The sequence below is a fragment of the Canis aureus genome, chromosome 14 (assembly GCF_053574225.1).
Source record: "Canis aureus isolate CA01 chromosome 14, VMU_Caureus_v.1.0, whole genome shotgun sequence".
In the NCBI taxonomy this organism is placed as follows: domain Eukaryota; kingdom Metazoa; phylum Chordata; class Mammalia; order Carnivora; family Canidae; genus Canis; species Canis aureus.
Window position 1 is genome coordinate 43291487 of NC_135624.1, and position 23514 is coordinate 43315000.

The 23514-nt window shown below is 35.8% G+C and overlaps 1 long non-coding RNA gene across 1 annotated transcript; it reads left to right on the forward strand.

The window, feature by feature from the left end:
- Positions 1 to 13478: 13478 nt before the first annotated feature.
- On the forward strand, positions 13479 to 16515 carry LOC144282928 (uncharacterized). The gene is made up of 3 exons (XR_013351337.1): positions 13479 to 13628; positions 14123 to 14254; positions 16149 to 16515. It is a non-coding gene; the product is annotated as an uncharacterized LOC144282928 (long non-coding RNA).
- The last annotated feature ends 6999 nt before the right edge of the window (positions 16516 to 23514 follow it).

Sequence of the window (23514 nt, forward strand, 5' to 3'; positions counted from 1 at the left end):
CTTAACAACTGCATCATTTATCCAAAACTCAGTAGCATAAAGCAACAATTTTTATTATGCTTATAGATTTTGTGAGTGAAGAAATTTAGGAAAGGTGCAATGTGGGTGGGTCCTCTCCCTTTGTGATACCTGGGGCTTCAGTGAAGGTGACATAAATGACTACTAGTGACACAAATCACTGGAAGACAGAACAGCTGTGGCTGGACAATCCAAGATACTTCTATCTGTCAAGATCCTGATAGAGATGCCTAAAACTGTCAATGATTTGCCTACCTGTGGTCTTCTCACCTTGGTGGTCTCAGAGGTATTGACCTTCTTACACGGCTCCGAAAGCATGTATTCTGATGAACAAGGCCTTTTTATGACCTAGTATCAGAAGGTGCACAATATCACTCCTGCTGAACTCCCCTGGTAGAAGCGGTCACAAGGCTGCTTGGATTCAAGGGCAGGGTGTTCAAGATTTCAGGCCTTGATAGGAGGACTTTCAGAGAATTTTTGCTTATGTCACAAAAATACCGTAGGGTCTAATTGCACTTTCAAGATTTTTTTCAATTAGTCCTCCTGTTTTTCGATCAACTTTAACTCCCTTATTCAAGTGTAAAAAATCCTTTTATGGTACTGTGATGCAAATTTGAATGTTTCTTGGATTTATCCCTGCCAGCTAAAGATTCGACTTCCTTTGATCTGCTAAGTCAGTTATCATACATCCATTTGTTTTTCATCTTCTAAAATATAGAGATATCACCTATTCCATTATCTTTGCCTTTGGAAATTTGTGCCTCCCACAATTTTTTTCAAAAGGCACCTTCCATTTGTTTTCATTTAAGTGATGTTTAAGGAAAAAGAATAGCTAAAAGTATAAAAGAATAGCTCAAATCATAAGATTCACTCTGTATTCTCAATCTGCCACTTTAATTTAGGATCTCTGTTCTTTTTCATGAAGTCTTTAGTATTTACCCAAGAAACATTTATTGAGAAACTGTGTGTCAAGGTTGTGCCATCTATTTTATATTCATTGTCCTATAATAATCTTACTTAATATCCATAGCCTGTTTAATATGTATAGTCCTTTGATTTCATACTATAAGCTATGTTTTTCAGATGGAGAAAGTAAAGCAAATTATGTAAGTTTACAAAGTCCACTCATCTAGAAAATAACAAAGCTTGTGAATACAACTTAAATTCACTAACTCCAGAGCCTGTATAGTGCATCCTCAAATATCATTAGAGTCTACCATTCTGTCTCCAGGATGCCTTGAAGCACAAGTTTTGCTTAAAACTACAGTTAACTATGATAATGATAGTTTTATCAAAAGTAGGTTATATGGGCCACCAGTTAAGTTGGTCATGATGAGGTCTTTGTCTCTATAACCTTTGGGGATGACTCAATGTACACAGTAGCTGTGTTCAAGAGAAGATCTATGGATCTTTGTTTTTTGTAAGAAAGGACCTTTTAAAAGCCTGAGGCACTTATGACTTAAAAGGCTATTTTTGATGAATTATCTCAGAAAGCAAATGATTATTTGTTACAGCTTTAATGACACACAAATTTACCAAAAGTCTACATTATTGGGATTTTTGGTATTTGTAATGAACGTATTAATGTTGGTGTGTTAAATCACTGTCTTCGAAAGGAGGGAAGAAGGCAACATTAAAATCCCTCATTTTCTCATTGTGTTTTTACCTTGAAGGTGGTGGATAAGAAGTTTCCATGGAGAAATTCAAAGTCATAATGTTAAGCCCTCAATAAGCAACATAACAATAGAAGTAAATGATGGTGATAATAGTTCTAGCGTTTTATTAAGAGTTTATTCCAAGTGGCGGGCCAAGCACCTTCCCTAAATTACCTAAATGAAGACAAGCAGAAAAGTATTATGGTTATTTCCATCTTTAACTCAGGAAATTAAGGTACAAATGAAATATATTTTTTCCCAGATAATAAAACTGGTATAAAAGTGCCATGATGGGGGTCCCTGAGTTGCTCAGTCGGTTAAGCATGCAGCTCGTGGTTTTGGCTCAGGTTATGATCTCATGGGTTGTGGGATTGAGCCCCTAGTTGGGCTCCATGCTCAGCAGGAGTCTGCTTGAGATTCTGTCCATTTTCTGCCCCCCCACTCTCTCTCTCTAAAATAATAAGTAAGTCTAAAAAAAAAATGTGTCATAGCCGTCTGATTCTCAGACCCGTGCTCTACTGATGTGTTTAGCCAATGTGCCAAATCATAAGATTCACTCTGTTGAAAATACTGGATCCCTGATTGAATCTGGCCTAATTATAATCTCCGGAGAATTAGAGTAGCCCGAGATTGTACAGTTTGCATAACTAACAAGGTGATTTTTTTTTTTAAAACACTCTAGTTGGAGGAAATGCTGTATTCTTCTCTCTAGCCTCACTTGATTTGAGAATAAATGATGATCAAATAAAGAGATGGAGAAATAGCTCATCTTTGGTGATTTCTTCCAGCATGGTTAGTAGTCATCAGAACACACGAGATCTCCGACAGCTGCACACCATAATAGCCACAGCATCTGCTGCTACCAGGTTCTGTCCAAACGGGTCAGTCAGAGGAAGCAGGTGCCCACTATCTAGATGGTGTAACCACATGGCTCCGTGATGACCATTGCTGCATTTCTTCCTCTCTTTGAGACGTTGTAATTGAGAAGCCCTGATTCCTTTGGCTAATTAGTTGGAATGATAATGTCCTGTTTGTTTATTTAGAGTTTGCTTCTTTGGAATTGGGACCCACATCCTGCTTCACACTCTTGACAGCTGCCCCCACCACATCTGGTTCTGCAGTGTCCCTGCAGATATATGCCGGCGCTGTCATTTGCCCATGCTCCTCACACCTCCCTGCCATTTTCCTAACTTTGTATTTTCTTTCTAGCTAACTCTTTATTATATAAGATTTTTAGACTTCTCTTCTCCGTGTTCCACTGATTTATTGTGTTTCCCCCTCTTCTCCTGCTATTTGTTTATGGGTCTATAATGGGGCAAAAATACCCTGGGAAGCATTCTGTTAGAGGAATCACTTCAGACCTGCTTTTGTGATGCTTCAGTGAGTTTCCAGTTACTTTTTGGGGAGATGTTATTAAATTTTCAAATATTTCCTGTATAAAATAATATCTTCTTATAAAACACTTGGCAGTAGAAATATTAGTGTGTAACCAAATAAATAACAGATTTTGGAAACTTTAGTTTCAGCAATCTTTTCACATGAAATGATTAATAACCTTTCCAAAATACCTACCTGAATTTCAAGGAGAGCCTTAAGCTCCTCACAGAATTTAGTCTGTAGGCTACTATTTATAATCTTTAGAGGAAAAAAAAATCCCAAATCTAATATATGCCTTTTATGAAAACACTATATGTAATTTAAAAAATTTTTAAATAATTTTATTTTTTTTCAGCAAAGGATATAAAAGTCGAAGCAAAGTCTCTCAAACTCTTCTTTTTTAGAAAAATTGAAACAAGGGGCTAAAATTGCCATTATGTGTTCATTCAGAAGTGGTTGCAAAATGTTTTAAAAATATGATCCTCCTCTTTGCTGAAACTATGAAAAATAATCTTAAAGAGGCACTCACAAAACACAAGCTCCTTCTCCAGGAAAAAGAATCATCACCCTTGTGATCCTGTGAAAATTCATCTTCTCCTTTTCAGCTGAGACGAATACTTGATCTGTCCTTCCCTTTAGGTGCCATCTGTGTCCAAATGAGGCTGTTACTCTAACTCAAAGCAGACTTGCAAGAATAAAATAATCAATCTTCATCATATTGCTGCACTTTCGACAGTTAATTTTCTAGAGTAATTTGTCATTGTGAGGAGCACAAGATTTGTCTGAATTTGTGTCAAAGGTTATTGACTGAATTGCCACCTCGTCTTTTCAGTCAATCTATAAATATGGGCAGAGGCTAATGGCCTTCTTGCTGAGTGGATGAGATTGTCCAAGTTAGGTGCTGATAAGAGGTAGAAGTATCTATTGTTTCACTCATTTCTTACGGTAGCATTGATTCGGTGTTAATCTTAGAAACTTCACTTAACCTTCTTGCTGCTTTACTTATTTACTTTTCTATTTTTCTGTAGAATGGGGCTAAAAATAGTCACAACCATATTCTAGTTCCCACAAAAACTAATCTTTGGATTAAAGTTTATGTCATGAATTTACACCATGACTTTGTGAGAGTGACCTTCTGTTTTCCACAAAGTTGAGGGTAAAATATGCTCGTTTAACTTCTATTGCATTTTTATAGATAGCTTTTAATTTGTAGAAAAAGGCATGTCATATTTACATTAATAGTAATTATCAAAATCTAATCTTTTAGATTAGATACACAAAATTATCTTTTGTGTCCTGTTTGTATCCAGTCTCCTATTGGGAATATGTCTAGTGGTTATGTGAGGGATTTTATTATGCTTGCTGGTCTGTTACTTTTATTGCTCACTTTAATAATCTCATGACAAAAGTTAGGTTACAGATTTTCATCAGGAAATATCCATTCTCAGTCCCTACCAATGGCAGTGTTTCTTCAAGACTTGGGGAAGAAGCTGAGAGAAAAATGGTCCATGGATTATGGTTAAATCCTAGTAAAACATTTGTCTGGCTATCTTCCTACATGGGTTATTGAAAAATACATTGTCTTAAAACACATATAGGCCTGAAATACATAGTTGGATTGTTATTAATAAATACCAATTATTTTCCCTCTTTTATTACAATTTTTTTCTTGTTAGTATGTGAACTCCTGAAGGGCACATCATAGTAATGCTAACAACAGCAAGAACTGCAGTAGGTAGCTAACAGTCCTTAAGGTCTCCGTGTCTGCCGTACAGTGCTCTGGGTGCTTTATATGAATAAACACACTTGATATTTGTAACAAACCTAGGATCACGAAGAAGGCTAAAGACTGGATCCCCAAAGATACTTGTGTCCCCTAATCCCTGTAACCAGTGAACTGCTACCTTAAATGGCAGATGGAATTTTGCAGATGGAATTTTGATTAAGGATCTTAAATGGGCAGATTATCCTGGATTATCAGTGTGGAATTTTTGAAGTAGAAGAAGAAGGCAGAAGAGTAGGTCAGAGAGATATTAGAGAAGAAGAGGCAGGAGAGACTCAACTTGCATTACTGAATTTGGAGATGGAGAAAGATGGCATGAGACACAGAATACAGCTACTTCTAGAATTTGGGAATTGCCCTCAGATGGCAGCCGACTAGGAAATGGAGACCTCAGTTCTATTTACAGGGAACTTAATTCTTCTGAGAACCCAAATAACAAGGAAATCAATTCATCCCCAGAGCATCTAGGAAGGATTACAGCCTAGTTAACACCTTGGCTTTTGCCTGGTGAGATCCATGTTGAACTTCTGACCACTGGATCTATAAGATAAAGTTGTGCCATTTAGCCATTAAGTTTATGGTAATTTTTTAAGTTTTACAATGGAAAACTACGAGAGAGGTATATAGCATCTCCATTTTACAATGAGACCACTGAGTTAAGATACAACTTAAAAAAAAAAAAACCTTCAATTTTTAGTAGAATGCCTGGTATATGATAATGTGCACTTAATGTGTTTGTAGAATGAATGAATAAATGAATAAGTGGATTTTTCACAGATTCCTTTCAAACCAATGCATATTTAATTCTTTCTTGAAGTAGGTGCTTTCCTGGTGGAAGTATTTTGACTAGTCAGTGATTCTACAGACCTCTTCTGTTCACATTACTACTCTCTGAGGATGCATATGTGAGCCCTTAAAAAATGTATGATATTGTTGAAAAGCAAAATAGAGAGCCATCAGAAGTTCAATGGAAGTATACATTAATTATTCAAGATAAAGATATAAACAACATTTTTAAAGATTTATTTATTTATTTATTTATTTATTTAGAGATAGCACATGGAGGGAACAGGGAGGGGCAGAGGGAGAGGGAGAGAAAGAATCTCAAGCAGACTCCTTGAGTGTGAGAGCTGGACTCGAGACTTGATCCCATGACCATGAGATCATGCCCTGAGCTGAAGTGAAGAGTCAGGGGCTTAACCAACTGAGCCACCCAGGTGCCCCTAGATATTTTAAAATAGTACTCATGTAATTGGAAAAAAATGCAAATTGCTATTGACCTCCCCAGTTTCAACCAAGATCAAGTAAGTAAAATCCCTTTTACTTCTCATCTGGGAGAATGTTATGTAGTCTTTTCTATGTGAAAAACAATTACTACCCTCTTCTTGAAGTTCAAAATGTCTACATTTTTTATTTATTATTTGAAAATTTGAAACCATTTTGGAACCATTATATATTTTCTCTGTCCATGTTATATTTAACACTAATGTCACACCTATAGTCATGAACTTTGCTATACTTCTGTACCAGGTGTCCAGAGGAATGATGACTACTTTTTAAAGTACTCCATCTTCTTTTTCCCATAAATTCCATATGCCACATAACTTACAGTACTGGTACTGTACACTGGTACTAGTAGGATATACTGATATAGATTAATACCCTAGTCAGCAGCTCTGGAAGGTGATAGCACATCCCTAGAAGTCCTAAGATTTGTGCAAAACAGGTAGCCTACACCAGCCCATCACAAATATAGAACCTAAATTCGATGAAAACCTTCTCTGGTTATTTTGAATAATATAGCAACAAATATAACTTTTTGTGGATATAACATGATTTCAGAAAAAAAAATTGAGATCATGTCTTTTAACATGAACAGTGTTACCATGAGATAACTTTTTTAAAAAAGGGATGACTTAAAAAAAAAACAAAAAACAAAAAAAAAAAAAAAACAAATCCAAACACAACCACCCAAAGAGCTGGAAATAGACTTAGGTCTGGAAGTATGTGTAAAATTTAATAAGCAGAAAGGAAGAACCTAGATTACTCAATTGGGAGGAAAGTGTGAATAAAAGCCAGTGGTGGGGAAATGGTAAGGTATTTTGAGGGGATTGCTAGCAGAGCAATTTAAGTAAAATAATAAATTCATGAGAATTATAGGAGATCAGCTTGTCCAGTTTTGTTGGAGCCAGATTGTAAAAAAAAAAAAAAAATGTTAGATATAAAAGGCAACCTATGGAATGGAAGAAGATATTTGCAAATGACATATCTGATAAAGGGCTAGTCTCCAAAATATGTAAAGAACTGACACAACTCAATACCCAAAAATCAAATAATCCAATTAAAAAATCGAGCAAAAGACGTGAACAGACATTTCTCTGGAGAAGACAGACAGACAGCCAACAGACACATGAAAATATGTTCATCGTCACTTACCATCAGGGAAATGCAAATCAAAACTACAATGAGATATCACCTCACACTTGTCACAATGGCTAAAATCAACAACACAAGATGGACATGGAAAAAAAAGGAATAGTCGTGCATTGTTGGTAGGAGTGTAAACTGGTACAGCCACTGTAAAAAACAGTATGGAATTTACTGAAAAAGTTAAAAATAAAGCTACCCTACCAGCTAGCAATCACACTACTAGGTGTTTACCCAAAGAATACAAAAGCACTAATTCAAAGGGATACATGCACCCCTATGTTTATAGCAGCATTGTCTACAAGTAGCCAAGATATGGAAGCAGCCCAAGTGTCAATGGATAAAGAAAATATAATATATATATATGATTTCACTCATATGTGGAATTTAGGAAACAAAACCAGTGAGCAAGGGAAGAGAGAGATAAAGGGAGAGGCCGAGAAACAGACTCTCAGCTACAGGTTACCAGAGTGGAGGTGGGTGACCAGATGCGTAAGCTGGGTGACAGGGCTTAAGGAGTGCACCTGTCATGATGAACACCAGGTAATGTATGGAATTGTTGAATCCACTATCTCATACACTGGAAACTAATAGAACATTCAGTATGTTAACTGGAATTAAAATAAAAACTTTAAAAATGTGTTAAATGTTATAAAAGAAATTTGAACCTGAGCTCAAGTCATTCAATTTAGCCAAAAGTCTTTAAACATGAACAGTGTTACCGTGAGAGCACGTTTCACATGTTCAGAAATTGTTACTTGCATGCATTTTAAAATATATTTTTGAATTATAAGTGGTAGTTTAACTCACAATAAACGATTTCTAAACATACTATAATCCCATTTAAATGACTTGATAGCATTAGCATACACACATAAGCTTGTGATTAGCACACTTCATTATCTATTTTAAGACATGACTTTAGAGATTGCACATGAGAATGAGAGTATATGTTGAAAGGGCAATAGTTGGTGGGAGGCTATGTATTCAGCAATAAATTGTATTTTAGGTGGACATTTACGGATGTGGTGAGGTTCAATATCTTTCTATTGGAACATCTTGTTGTTCGCTATTTTGGTTGAATATACTATTGAGATGAGCGCAGAGGTTCAGGCTGGCACGTCAGGTCTCTAAGGATTAACCTGCTGATAAAAACCCAAAATCTCACTCTAGGAGAACTGATGGTACATTGTGTCCAATTGACTGAGATGAAATAAATTGGCTTTTTCTAAAATGCGTGCGTTGAAAATTCAAGCGTGTGATGATCACCAAAAAGGGGAAATCAGGGTGAAACTTTTTTTCATCAAAACAAGCCTAGCAATTTAAAAAAAAATCTTGGAGATAAATGTAAATTTCATGCTTCAAGGAAAAATTTAATAAATGTTTAACATTCTATTTCATGAGACAGACTTATGTATGCTGTTGACATAAGGCTAAGATGGAATAGACACTGCAAGTTAAGACTATATTTTAACTTACTTGAAGATAGAAAAAGCTGTTTCAAAATATTTATTCTTCTGTTAGGTTTGAAAAGAAATCTCACAAAGAAAGGTGAAATAAAATGTCACCTTCAAGCTTATTTAATAAGGACACCCAGATTAATTCAAATGTATTGCGATCCAAAGTTTCAATACCTGTTACTTCCCTGAAATATTGCATATTTGATAAAAACTTTTAATTTTGTTAATCAAAGATCACACATCTCCGTGATTTCATATGTAGCTCTTCTCAGTTAAGGTGCTTTAACCTGCTGGAGTGGCTTCTGGAACATGCAGTGTGAGTTACAAGTTTAGAAGACGTCAGTCACTAGGACAGGTTTGGTCCAGCCACATAAACTCAAGATATTTCTATCTCTGGGACTGTGCAGAAGTCAAATTGCTTCCCTTTCACTTCTGGAGTGAATTGAAACCAATAATTCTCACAGCCTCGAGTCTCTACATGGATACACACACCAAGTGCCTGCTGTAACTTTATTTTTCGTAACAATCTTGTTCTCACAATTTTCTCTTGCCCTGCTCTCTCTCCTCTGGTCTTTTTCTTTAGGCTTATTCAATTTTTCTATACTTGTACAATAAAAACAAAACCAACAAATTAACATTTCACTACCCTAAATCTCTCCTTTGTTTTTATTTGTTTGTTTGAATTTGCCTTCCAGATCCTCATCTCCTTCTTCGCCTAATGTCCTCAATGCTTTAAAATGCACTTTATTTATTTTTTTTTTAAGTTAACTGATCATTGGTTTCTGGACTCACCAGCAGTGGAGAATGAAGTATTTTTTGACGTGGATCGTTCCTCTTAGTAAAGGACCTATCTTGACCAAAGGGAAGGGAGCCACCATGGGAACATGAGGCCATTGGGACATGGAGTCATCGGGGACCAAGGCGATGAGACAAGTTGACAAATTCCCAAAGCAGAAGGTGGGGAATTGAATTCAGAAAATATCCTAGAGGTTTACCTGGATTCATTGCCATGAGATTTTTTTTTTTTTAAGATTTTATTGATTTACTTACTTAGAGAGAGAGCTCAAGTGAGTGGAGGGGCAGAGGGAGAGGGAGAAAGAATCTCACACAGTCTCCACACTGAGTGCTGAGCCCAGTGACACAGGGTTGACCTCACAACCCTGAGATCATGACTTGAGCCAAAATCAAGAGTCTGGCCCTTAACTGACTGAGCCACCCAGGCACCCTATTGCTACAAGACTTTAAATTGCTTGAGTTGTTGCAGTGTAAACTCTTAAATTTATTTCATCACTTTTAATATTAAAGTCTTCCACGTACTGCACGTACTTATTAGAGTTACTGTCTAATACAAATTAAAAAAAAAACAAATGAAATGAGTTCAATATCTCAGTGAATCAAAAGAGAAGTCAGAGGTCATAACTAGAAGTCATAGTGAAAATTCTGGCTCCCTGTGAATTTACAAAAGTTTTGATAGGATAAGTGATTTTTTTTTTTTTATTCTACATAGTAGATAGTCAAGGTAGGAACAATATAAAGTAGATCAGAAAAATCCCTGAGTTATGCATTATGCATGTTTTTACTGCAGTTTTCTTAAGATTTGTAAGTATTTGGGATCTTTGAATGTGGGATGGTTAATCTTATATGTCAGTTTAGACCACAGGGTGCCCAGATTAAACACTGTTTCTGAGTGTGTCTGTGAGGCTGTTTCTGGATGGGATTAACATTTGAAACAGTGAATAGAGCACTCTCCCCCATGTGGGTGGACATCGTCCAACACTTCGAGGGACTGAATGGAACAAAAGGCAGGAGAAGGAGGAATTTGCCCCTCTTTCCTTGCTTCACTGTTGAAGTGAGACATCCCATTTTGTCTCCTGGGGACCTTGGACTGAGACTTACACCATTGACTCCTCTGGTTCTCAAGGCTTTGGTCTTGGACTGAATTACACCATTGGATTTCCTGGGTCTCCAGCTTACATTTGGCAGATCATGGGACGTCTTATCCTTCATAAGTGTATGGGTTAGGCCTTCATGGGTTTTGTATAGATCAAAAGTGTATGGATTAATTTTGTATAAATTTATATATATATATTTTATATATATAATATATCCTTTATATATATCCTTTATAAATATCCTATATATATATCCTTTATATATATATATATATATACACACACACACACACATATATGTATATAAAAACTGATGTTCCTCTAGAGCTACCCTCAGAACTAAAATCTGTACTAGCCAGGGATTTTTAGAGAAATAGAAGCAATAGGATAAATATATTCTATGATACACACACATATAGCACATACACACATACATACAATATGTATTAGGATTTACATGTTATGATGTATATAACTTAACCTATATATATATATATATATATATATATATATATATATATAGGTTTTTTGTTGTTGTTGTTGTTGTTTTGCTACCAAACAGAAAAGACAACTTAGGAAGGTACTAGGCAAATGTCAGATGACTAGAAGTTGCAGCGAATTACTCTAGAAGCCATGCAGAGTTCTCATTTCGAAGTTGGGGGGAAATTATTTTACCAGACTTTCAAGAGAATATCTGAAGTGCTTGATAATGTTATAGCTCTAAGATATTGCTCCTGAGTTTCTAAAATTAAAATGGCAAAAAAAAGGAAAATGGCAATATTATGTTGCCCTCTATTATGTTGTCTATTCTTACAATTATTCTCAAATAATTTTTTCTTTAAGAAATTAATGCTTATTTTTTGAGAATAAACATATTTTTGGAGGAGTAACATATGTCCATAGTAGAAAACTACAAAAATATGTAGAGCATTTATGAGAGATGAGAAGTAAAAATGATTTTAATAATCTCTTTAAAATGAGAGGCATTAATGTATGGTTTAGTTGAATTTAGGAGAAGAAAAACCTGGTCAAACTGAAGAAATTATTGTAAGTTTTCTTCATGACGAGCTATTCTTAAGAAATTTCTCTAAAATTAAAAGAAAAAGTAGACATGAAGAGGCTTAGAGTTAATATTTTATTTACTCGCTTCTTATTGCCATAGCTTAAATTTCTAGTTCATAAAATCCAGAGAAAAATGGGATATGCTCACACATCCTCTAATAGCTAAAATTAAAACTGCCAACTATTGGTAAGCGTATGAAACAACTGAAACCCTTATACACTGTTGATGCAAATGCAAAATAGTAGACCTGCTCTGGAAAAGTTGAGTCTTAGAAGTTCTCTATATATTCGGGGGGGTGGAGGGGGACAGTAGATGTATGTGGGTGTGTATGTGTCTGTATTTTTTTTCACTGCTTTAGTCAACTAAAGTAAAGCTTTACTGAGGCCCCAGGGCCATGGGGCTCAGGTAAGAGGCTGCCCTGCAGGGGAAGGAGGAACCCAAGGAGTGACCTTGGATTATATATATATATATATAATATATATATATAATTATCCTATTAGTCTATTTATAGAATATGTATAGGTTTTGCTCATATAAGATTAAATATTCTAGACCTGTATTTTTTTTTCTAAAAATGATAATAGGTTGTGCCATTCTTTTCTTCTAATTCATCTATTTTTGCTTCTTGTTTATTCACTTATTTCTCCTGATTGTCTTAGTTTTAATTGTTGCTCTTTCATTTTCAATTTTTTTTTGGTAGTTTTCTTTATTTTTTTATATTTTTTTAAAGGTTTTATTTATTTATTCATGAGACACACAGAGAGAGAGAGAGAGAGGCAGAGACACAGGAAGAGGGAGAAGCAGGCTCCATGTAGGGAGCCTGACATGGGACTCGATCCCGGGTCCTCAGGATCACACCCTGAGGCTGAAGGCAGCGCTAAACTGCTGAGCCACCCGGGCTGCCCGGTAGGTTTCTTTAGAAGTGAAAACAAGAATATGATTTTTTGGGAGGATGACTGGGTGGCTCATTTAAACATCCAACTTTTGATTTTTGGCTCAGGTCATGATCTCAGGGTTGTGAGGTCAAGCTCTGTGTTGGGCTCTGTGCTGGACATAGAGCCTGCTTCAGATTCTCTCTGCCCCTCCCCTATTTCACACTCTCTCTCCCACCAAAAAAAAAAAAAAAAGAAAGAAAAAGAAAGGACTTTATTTTGAAAATATTTTAGATTTACAAAAGTGTTGCTAAGAAAGCACAAAGAACTCTGATCTATCTTCCCCAATTTCCCCTAATGTTAATATCTTACTTAACTATATTATATTTATCAAAACTAAGAAATAACATTAGTACAATATTATTAACTAAAATCCAGACTTCATTTTACCAGGTTTCCTAGTGTATCCCTTTTTCTGTATCAGGATCTAATACAGGCTAACACACAGCATTTAGTGATCATGTGATCATGTTTTCTTAGTCTCCTTTAGTCTGTGACAACCTTTGAGTCTTTCTTCATTTTTCATGACCTTAAGTGTTTTGTACTGGTCAGATAATCCACAGACTGTCCCTAAGTTGGATTGGTCTGATACTTTCTCATGATTAACCTAAGGATATGGATTTTTGTGAAGACCACAGAGGTGAAGTGCCTTTCCCATCATCTCATAATGAGGGCACATGATGTCAACATGATGTTACTAATGAGGTTAACTTTGATCCCTTTGTTAAAGTAATATCTATAAAGTAAATATTTTCCCTTTCCATACTAGAGTAATTTGAAACAAGAGTCATCTCCTCCAGAATGGAAACAACCTCAAAAATCCGTCAATTATTGAGTGGCTAAACCATTCTATCATATGTAGCAACACCTTGAAAGCATTATCTTAAGTGCAAGAAGTCATGCTCATAAGACTATATATTATATGATTCCATTTATATTACATTCTGGAAAAGGCAAAGCTATAGAGACAGGAATTAAACCAATTTGATTTTAGCCAAATTTGAATTGCCGCATATTTCATGTAAGCAGTGTTTATTATTTATTCTATTTTATAATTTCAATTCAAGAGTATCCATACTTTCATAAGATATGAAAGAGTACATGGAATGAGGCAAAGTGGTCTGGGGACTAGAGATATTAGAGTGTTTCAGATCTCTGAATATACCTATGGTATCAAGGGACTCTTTTGGAAGAAAGGCATTGCTGCATATTAATGTGAAGAACCATTACTATACCTGGGGACCTTCTATTTGAATTAGTTCACTATATGTATTTTGGCTTGGGTACATTTGTAAAAGGGAAACAAATTGAAAAACCATTAATATGAATTACAGAAAATTAAAGAAATACATAAAATAAATGTTAATGGAATTATCACCCTAGCTGGCAAGAGTTTCTGAAGGGATTTTAAAAAGAATAACTATTTTAATGAAAGAAATTCAATCATTAACACCTCAACCACATTCACAACATATTTCTTTTCTTTTAAAGATTTTATTTATTTATTCATGACAGAGGCAGAGACACAGGCAGAGGGAGAAGCAGGCTCCTTGTGGGGAGCCCAATACGGGACTTGATTCCAGGACCCCGGGATCATGCCCTGAGCCCAAGGCAGCCCAAGCCCAGCTCAACCACTGAGCCAACCAGGTATCTCAAGAAATTATTAATTAGTTGAACAAAATTGTTTTTTCAGAATTGTTTTTATTGGATAAAAGCGGTAATATTGTAATATACAGGATTATTTCTCTAAACTCATGACTATTACTTATAATAGATTTTTAGTTACTAACATGAAATTTGCTCTTTTTCTGCTTTTATAAAAGTCCTAAATAACACAAGAATATCTTCATGTGCCTCTCATTTATAGATCATAGACTTTTAAAATATAATTTTGCATGTTTCTTACCACATTGGTGGATTTAATAATTCTATAAATAGGACATAGGAACTCTTGATAGGGTTGCCAAGTAAATGCAACCCTGAGAATGTGGTGTGGCTACAAAACCAGCAGTGTGTGCAAGAACGGAGACATACATGACTACTCTTGCACAAATGTTTTAGATCTATTATGATTCACAAAAGCTTGTGACAGGCTTTTAAAATGGTGACCGACAAGTCATAGAATATCTACCAGAAGTTAAGGAGCTCTAGAACAGCAAAACAGAACACTGTAGGAATAGTTTGGCTCCATGGGGTCTAAGGGAAGAAAATCAGTCATCGTTGGGGGCATTGCACAATGCAGGTGAGACACACTCATATTCTCAAGGGACATATAAGCTGCTCACTCTCATGAAATAAACAGTAGAACAGTGTCCGCAGATGATGTACCAAGAGGAGAGCCCTCATCACACCTCATGTGGCAGAAAGAGCACTGACTTAGGGGTTGAGAGTTCATAATCTCATCTCTGAAGTATATTATTAGAGTCTCGAACTTAAAAACTAGTATTCATGAACGTTAGACTTCTTGCTGGTAAGACAAAGGAAAATAATACCTCTGGCTGTGCAAGAGTCGTTATGAAGATCACATATAATGATACATGTAAAACCTGCTGTGGAATTTCAACCTCGGCACCCAATATACACTCCTAAGTAGCAGTGTTATAGACCAAAGGGTCTGCACTTTGTGGTCAAACATATGTGGCCTCCATCCCAGTTGTAGTATTCCCTCCCCTATTCTTTGTGTAATTAGTTCATCAACTTTTTTTATCTTTAGAATAATGATGTTATCTATCTCAGCATATTTTTTATTGGAAATTATATGAGATAACTCATCTAAAGCACGCAGTGCAGTGTTTGGCACATATCAGAGCTTCACGTAGAAGCTGATCCTTTGTTTCGTAATTTCTAACACTTATATTCACTTTGTGCTAGGCATGTGTATGTGTATGTAGCTCATTTAATTTTCACATCAACTCTTAGAGGGATCTATGAGTATCATATCCATTTTTTAGATGGGGAAACCCAGGTACATGACAAGTAAGGCATTTGTTTAGAGTCACACGATGAATAAACAATGGTACCAGGATTCAAAGTTAGGAAATTGGATCTCAGAATTCTGCTGTAAATCATCATATAATAATGTCTGCAAGTGGAATTGTTGAAAGCATATTTTTCATAATCATCTACTGTGTGTAGAACTCTGTTCTGAGGACTGTGCATATAAAGAGGAATAAAACAGAGTTTGATATATATTTAGGGCAACAGGGTCTGTAAAGAGCATGAATAATTTAAGGGAGAATAAGTATCCCTAAGTGTTTAGAAAGAGAAATATCTCTTAAAAATGTTACGTTTTTCAGTCCAAAGAGGGAAGCAGTCTTGTGTTTTGAGTTCTAGGTGGACCTTAGACAGGCAGAAATGGTGGAAAGAAGGGATTCTGGAAGAGGAAAGGTAGAAATTTAAGAATGTATTCAATGTGTCTTTAGGGAAGGGGCAAATAGAACCCCATTACAAGTCTTAAGTGATTTGACTGTGATAAAATTGCTACACTCCATAAACTTATAAATTTCTTTTTTTTAATACTTTGTTTATTTATTCCTGAGAGATCTAGAGAGAGAGGCAGAGACACAAGCAGAAAGAAGCAAGCTCCCTACAGGGAGCTCGATGTGGGACTCGATCCCGGGACCCCGGGGTCTCGCCCCGAGCTGAAGGCAGATGCTCAACTGCTGAGCCCCCCAGGTGCCTCTCATTATACATTTCTTATCAGTGATTCTATCAGGCTTAATTTCTGGATACCAAAGAACCAAGAGTCCTAACAGTGTAAAGTGTTCTGATTATGAGTTCAAAACTACTTTTGTTTGGTAAGAATTCCCACTACCATAGTGGGGATGGTTCATTTACCTTATTACTTGCATGCAGATCTTTAGGAAGCAGTTGTTTTCACTGTGAGAGTGTGATTAAGTTTATTTTTGGGCGAGCCTCAAGTCTGAATACATTGTGAGATTTCTTATCAAAAGGAAAAATTGCCACTTTACACTTGATAAAATCTATTATTTTCAGATAGTTCCAGGTAGGAAGGCACAACTATTGGTAACCTGTAAAGATGGATCTCCTCCTGCTTATCAGAAGACCTTGAAATAGGGCCTCGGAGAAGCAGCTGGCTTGCAGCCTGTTATCCAAGGAGAAAGTCCAAGTTACTTCTTATTGATTGATGGATTGATTGATTGATTTTTTTTTTTTTTTGCCAGGTTCAGTATAAAATACTATCCAAATTTGAAATGAATAGTTTGAGGAAAGACTGATCAAAATATGCCATGCAAAACTATTTCACCATAAGCAGTTAAAAAGATAAATAATTTAAGTCTCTTGCTCCTGTATGTGTATATTCATTGAAATTGAAGAGACAATATCCTGAGACCTGAGAGCTGAAATAATTCTTCTTTCCCTTATCTAGGTTGTCTACTCAAAATGGTGTGCCATATGTCTGTAAGCCATATGTCCACTATTTTTTAAAATTCTGATTTCTGCTAGAAAATTAGCTCTGACTATTAATTTCCTCATGTAATGAGTCCTGTCTGCTTGTTCTACTATTTCCTTTGAATTTTTTCAGTTCCTTGGAATAAAGGGATTATAAATCTGGATTTTCTCTGGATTAGGTTCCAATGACATACGGGCAAGAAAAACACTCTATCTACAACACATCTGGTTATTTTAAAATGTACAGAGATTCAATGTACTCCCTGGAATAGAAAATCCTGTCATTCCATCAGAATACTGAAGAAGACTTGGTCAAATGAGCCTATCTTAAAATTGGAAAGAGCAAGTATTAGTTAACTAATACTACATATTAGTTGACAATCTACAATTTAGTGATTTGTTCCTCTGAAGTTATGGAAAATAGACCTAAGCTATGAAACTTGGGATAATTGAGTAAATGTAGCCCACAGGAAAAAGTACAGCCTGGATTTTAGGCTGTTGTTACAGTAGACTACTAAATGTGCAAAAGGAGTAACTATTTGAAAAAATGGTGAGAGTCAAACTGGCTTGTCTGGAATGCCCAACAGTAACTCTCTAAAGCTTTGTGTTTATGGAACAAAGCAATGGAACTAGGATAGAAAGTGCCACTGAGACAGCTGCTCCTGTCTCAGATGAGCTTAGTAGGAACTGAAGTGTGCATTGAATAAATGAACGAATAAAGGAGGCCATTTTAATTCAAACCAAACTTTCCAACTGAAGTGGATGAAGGCTTGGATTCATGCCATTTGAGTTAAATGGAAGTTTAAATTGAGGCTGAATTGGCCTCGTGCACAGTTCTGGCTGGCATTGGAAAGACACCCAGAAACCAAGAGATAGGATTTTAGGATTAACCAAGTCAGCATGATGTAGTGGAGGAAGCCTTCCAGGTTTATATTATAAACACATGGATTTTGCTCCTTATTTATTTATTGGTTCTACAAGCATCAGTGAAGGCCTAATATGTGTCAAGAAGTAGGCTGGACGCTCAGGATATAAGCATGAGTGGTCCTACTCTCAAAAATCTCTGGTTAAATGAAAAAAACAAACAAGGGACGGTTTATCCCATTTCAGTGTGATTCATGCTGTAATAGGGATTTGTTCCAGGCTTTTTGGAAGTGGAATAACAAGCAAATACCACAGCTTTTAGGGTTGGAATAAGTTTTACAGAGGAGGTGGGATGTAGAAAGGCCCAGATTCAGCAATTTAAGTAGAGGAGCAGACTTTGTAAAATATATAAATGAAAGAAGAACTGTGTTTCAAAAGTATGAAGTGTTCTCCATGGGTGCAGAGAATATCTTTGGATGGTATCCAATGATCAGAGATGAGACTGGTAAAATCATTTGAGGAAGTACTTTTATGACATGTAAAGGGGATTGAGCTCTTCCTATAGACAGGTGACATGTATGAATGAGCTCGATCAATTGATGGGTAGCCCATGCAAGTAAAGGTCAAAATGAAGTTTTGTTCCATGTCACTCAATACCTGTAGACAAGTTAACTTATATAATTTAAGAAAAAAAAAGCATTAAATTGTACTGAATTTTTTAGCTTTCTTATCTTTAAAACAATGGACAGCAGACAATACTATTGCTGTGGCCCTTCTTGCTCTATAATCCTCTGAGTAATAGATGTCGTAGAATCTGTTCCTAAGTAATTCACTTATCAGATTGCCTTGATGCTTACCGTTTTCACCATTCAACCCATTCATTTGGACATTCTCTGAGGAGGTACCATCAAAGCCTCTTTCCATGAAACAGCATGACTGGCCACTCCAAAGGGTCAGTAAGTAATGATTGCTGTAGCCGTGTGAGAGAGCCCTGGAAAGACATCAAGAGACTAAAGGTAAACTAACTTAGCTCTTTGTGGGGTGAAGAGCTTTTGAAGATGTTAACATATTTGTGACTTGTTTGTGTGTGTGCACATGTGCACCTCCGCGTGCATGTGAATGTATTTCTTGAATTCATAAGAAGGGTGTTGTCCAGAAAATAACCTAATAATGGAATCATAGCTTTGATAGAATCCCAGTACCATTTGGGTTTCTTTTCAGGATTGCTTTAAACTTGGTAATTTTGTGTAGACATAGACCAAATAACATTCTTTACTCAATGCTGCTTTCCTTTGGGTTTTTAAGATGCAGCTAATTAGGTTCTGTCTGAAGATTCTATTAGACAGTTAGATAGAATTGGTATTGGTGCTTCCATATTGAGTTAGTCAATGTTGACGGAGCAACAAGTCCTCATCCTGACATTTCCCTTTGTGAGTGTTTCAAGGTGAAGAGGAGAGGAGGAATTTTTTTCATGTTTCTTTTGTATTGATGAAAGCAGACATTGATTGACTAGACATAAATTGTTGTAGAATAGTGCAAAGATACTTAGGGAGATTTATCAACTTTTTGAAAAAAAGTTACCTATTTTGAGAGGAATATTTTATAAATGCATATATCCAACATAGTCACTCATTCAGACATCAGGAAAATACCTGTAGATCTCAACTGTTAACTCTTTGAATTAAAAAAAAATCATTAAGTTTTAAAATCCAAATCAAGTAGATTAAAACAACACCATATTGGGTTGGCAAGCCTAAAGAATCAGAGCTCTACCTGCCTCTGAAGCTCCATTAGTTGATTAAAAATTTTTTTTAAAGCTTTTATTTATTTATTCATGAGAGACACACAGAGAGAGGCAGAGACCCAGGCAGAGGGAGAAGCAGGCTCCATGCAGGGAGCCCGACGCGGGACTCGATCCCAGGTCTCCAGGATCAGGCCCTGGGCTGAAGGCAGCTAAACCGCTGAGCCACCCGGGCTGCCCTCATTTTATACTATAAATCATGTTTTCCATTCACTGGTAATTCCATATGTAAGAGAAGCATATACAAATTCTTATTTAATAATAAAATGCTAATTGAAATTTACTTTAAACTTGTATAATGACTTCCTTATAACCAATAAAGAAATATGTTTATAAGGAAGTTTTTGTTGTTTCCTACAATTTATGCCATGAGATGCATAGCAGAATGCACCTGTTCATGTGGATTTGTCTGCAGTCTTGAAGACAGACCGAGCGTGATATGGAGATTCAGGCTTCAATAGTACAGGAGTGATCTTAAGTGACTTGCTAATTTCATTGACATTTTTCTTCTCAACAGAATGTGGCTAAACAATGTTCTGTCTCTCATATGATTGCTGTGCGATTGATATGAGGCGAGAAATGTTAAAGAATTTTGTAAATTATTTTTAAAAAGGCAAAATATGTACAAGTCTTAGAATTTGATATCAAAAGTCTTATTTAAAATGCAACAATTAGCCTTATTATACCAAATTTGTCTAAATTTGAAATCTTTCCTCACTCTATACTATCTCATTCCCATTAAATACAAAGACCTAATAAAGACACTGATCTTGGGGCCCCTGGGTAGCTCAGTTGGTTGAGCATCTGCCTTTGGCTCAGGTCATGATCCCAGGGCCCTGGGATGGAGCCTCCTGCCAGGCTCCATGCTCACAGGGGAGCCTCTACCTCTCCCTCTGCCCTTCCCCCTGCCTTTGCTTGTGCTCTCTCTCTCTTTCTCTCTCTCTCACTTTCTATGAAATAAAAGAAAAAAAATCTTAAAAAAAAAGACACTCATCGTTTCCTTAAATCACAGTTTTAAAATGCAGTTCTATACACATCAAAGGTCAGGACAATTAAATTTATTGCAGATGAAAAGCATGTATATGTATTTCTAGGTTTACCTATCCCATGTAGTTAAATAATGCACTGTCTTTATAAATACTTTCAATGACTTAAAAAAATAAGAAATGTATTAACAAGATCCTTAAATAAAATCTTCAATGTTTGATATATTCATAAACATAATTTCATTTTCTTTTTGTCCCCTTTACCAAAATTCCAGCTGACAGCCCTAAGCAAGACTCAGACAGACTACTGAATATAATTTTCTTGACCTGAGTGTTTGGTCAGAACCAATCTGTTCATCATTTCACAGTAAAAACAAATCAGGGTGAAAAAGAGTTAGCCAAGCCTTATTGAAGACAAGAGAAAGAAAAAATCGATCAAACTGAATGTTGTCAAAAGTGGTATATTTTAAAAGGGGACTTTTTGCCAGGATGTGACTTGAAACTGCTTTCATGCTGAATAGGATCAGATGGAGAATGACAGCACGGGGACTGCCAGTCATCATGTTGGTGATAGTCATAGTGCATTTAATGAACTTCAATAAATATGCTGGTTATTATTATTATTACTACAGAGTAGCCTGAAATTAAATATGTGTATACCAGTGATGACATGCATTTTAATCCATATACCATCTGTAAGTAACATTACTTACCTTTGCGTAGTTTCAAATGTTGAAGCATTTCATTGCTAAAGGTAGAGTGAATTTATACTCAAAGCCAACCTTTTTGTTTCGATGATTATTTAAAAAGTAATATGATATAGTGCAAACATATTTGCCGGACTCAGAGACAGCCTGGGATCTCCTACCTTCGGACCAAAAACAGATTTGTAATGTTTGATAACCTAAACATACTAAAAGGAATGAAAATTTTTCCTGAGAAATTGAAATCTCTATATTGTCTATCTTATGAAGATGCTTATGTGGCTTGGCAATACCCAACAATCCAAGTTCAATGGCTTTACTTTGGACTCTAATTTAATCTTTATTTACCTTTTGAATTCTTATATTTTACAGAGAGACCTCAAGGGCCTTCTTTAGGTGACAAATGAATTTTATTTGTTTGTTTGTTTGTTTGTTTGTTTGTTTGTTTTTACAATGACCTATGTTGTCCAAATCCTACGCTCAGCTTTCTGAGTATTTTTGCTTTCCTTTATTGCCAGTAAACAATTTCAAATTCCATTTTGCATTTTTCTTCTGCCTCCTGAACTTTTTCTTCTATCTTGATTGTGGTAAAAATACCTAAATTATAGTATTGACGATAGTAAAGTTAATAGTAATATTGGTGAGTGTTTACTTTGTGTGGGGAAGCCTTATTATCATTCCCATTTTACAGGTGAAAAAGTGGTGCTACCAACTTTTAGCTAAAGTAATTTAGCTAAGATTATATAGCTGTCGGTTAAGGAGCTGGGACTAGAACCCGGAGGCTCTGGCTCCCCTGCACGTATATTCTTGAAATTTCTACCATACTGTCCTTTAAGCCCTGAAAAGACTTAAACCTATGCTTGTCCCGACACTTGAATTCTTAACAAATTCACAGGATGTTTCTTTATCTTCTTGGAATGAGATAGATTAGAATATTGTGACAGGGTAGGTTGATCTTGTACCACCAAGACAAAAAATAAATTATCTTCAACTTCAAGCTCTGTTCTTAGGCAAAATTAAGGAAGGGTATGGGATATGCATAAGAGAATAAGGCTAGTAAACAATGTGTTCTTAGGCAAGTCTCTTTAATAGAAAATTTCTAGGAAGTGAGATATTAATGCAAAATGAGAAGTTATCTAATCACAGCCTGACTGTAAGAAAAGAATTATTCCTTATCAGAATCTGTGTGCAAACTAAATAAAATAAAAATGGAGAACTTCTCCACACATTCATTAAAGAGCTTTGACTTAATTCACATTTGAGTAAATATCAAACTTATTATCTATTTGCTTCCAAAATTGCATTCTGTTGTGTTCTAGGGAGCATGTCTTTAACATTGCCTAGAAAAGCAAAATTATAAAAGTTTATGCATAGCTGAAACCTTTAAAAATTTTTACTGGATTTGATATATATAAATTAAAAGCTTGGCCCTAGAACACTCTTCCCAGAATCGACCTAGAAGAATTTTGTCCAAGGAAAGCAAGTGTATTTCTACAAACATCACTTTACTCTAATGCAGCAGAAAATAAATATCCAGTTTGCACTGATTCTGGTGAAAGGGAAGTTAAATATTTTTTTTCTTTATTATAGTAGAAATGTAACTTGATACTTTTATGGAACGTCGAGGATAAATCTAGGTTTAAACCTCAATGTACATTGTCTTACTCATTTTCAAGCAGAATTATATAATGAAAATTGTTTTGATATTCTGAAATGAAAACTGGAAACACTTTAAAGGATAAAACTTCCCTAAGGGAAATAAAAGGGTTGGTTCACGTTGAACATTTGCTCAGGTATTAAAACACAGAAGCCAAATGTCCTACAAACAGCAAGGTGCCCTAATAACAATCCTGGAGGCTCAAAAGGTGTGTGTCTGGTAAATGAGGCAGAGGAAAAATCTGGACCAGTGTCAGAAAAAAAAAAAAAAAATCCTTCAAGAATAGTTCACCACCCGTTGTTCCTGTTGTTTAATGTCATTTCTAAGACTTCGGGGAAACTAGTCCAGGAAGATCAGGCTACATTTCAATGTCACCACGGCCGCATATCTGAGAGGCCCAAACGTACTTGTCAAGTTCAGAACATGCTCGGCAACATTGCAAGATACTCGGGTTTGAGTGTCAAAGAGGGAGGTCACGCAAG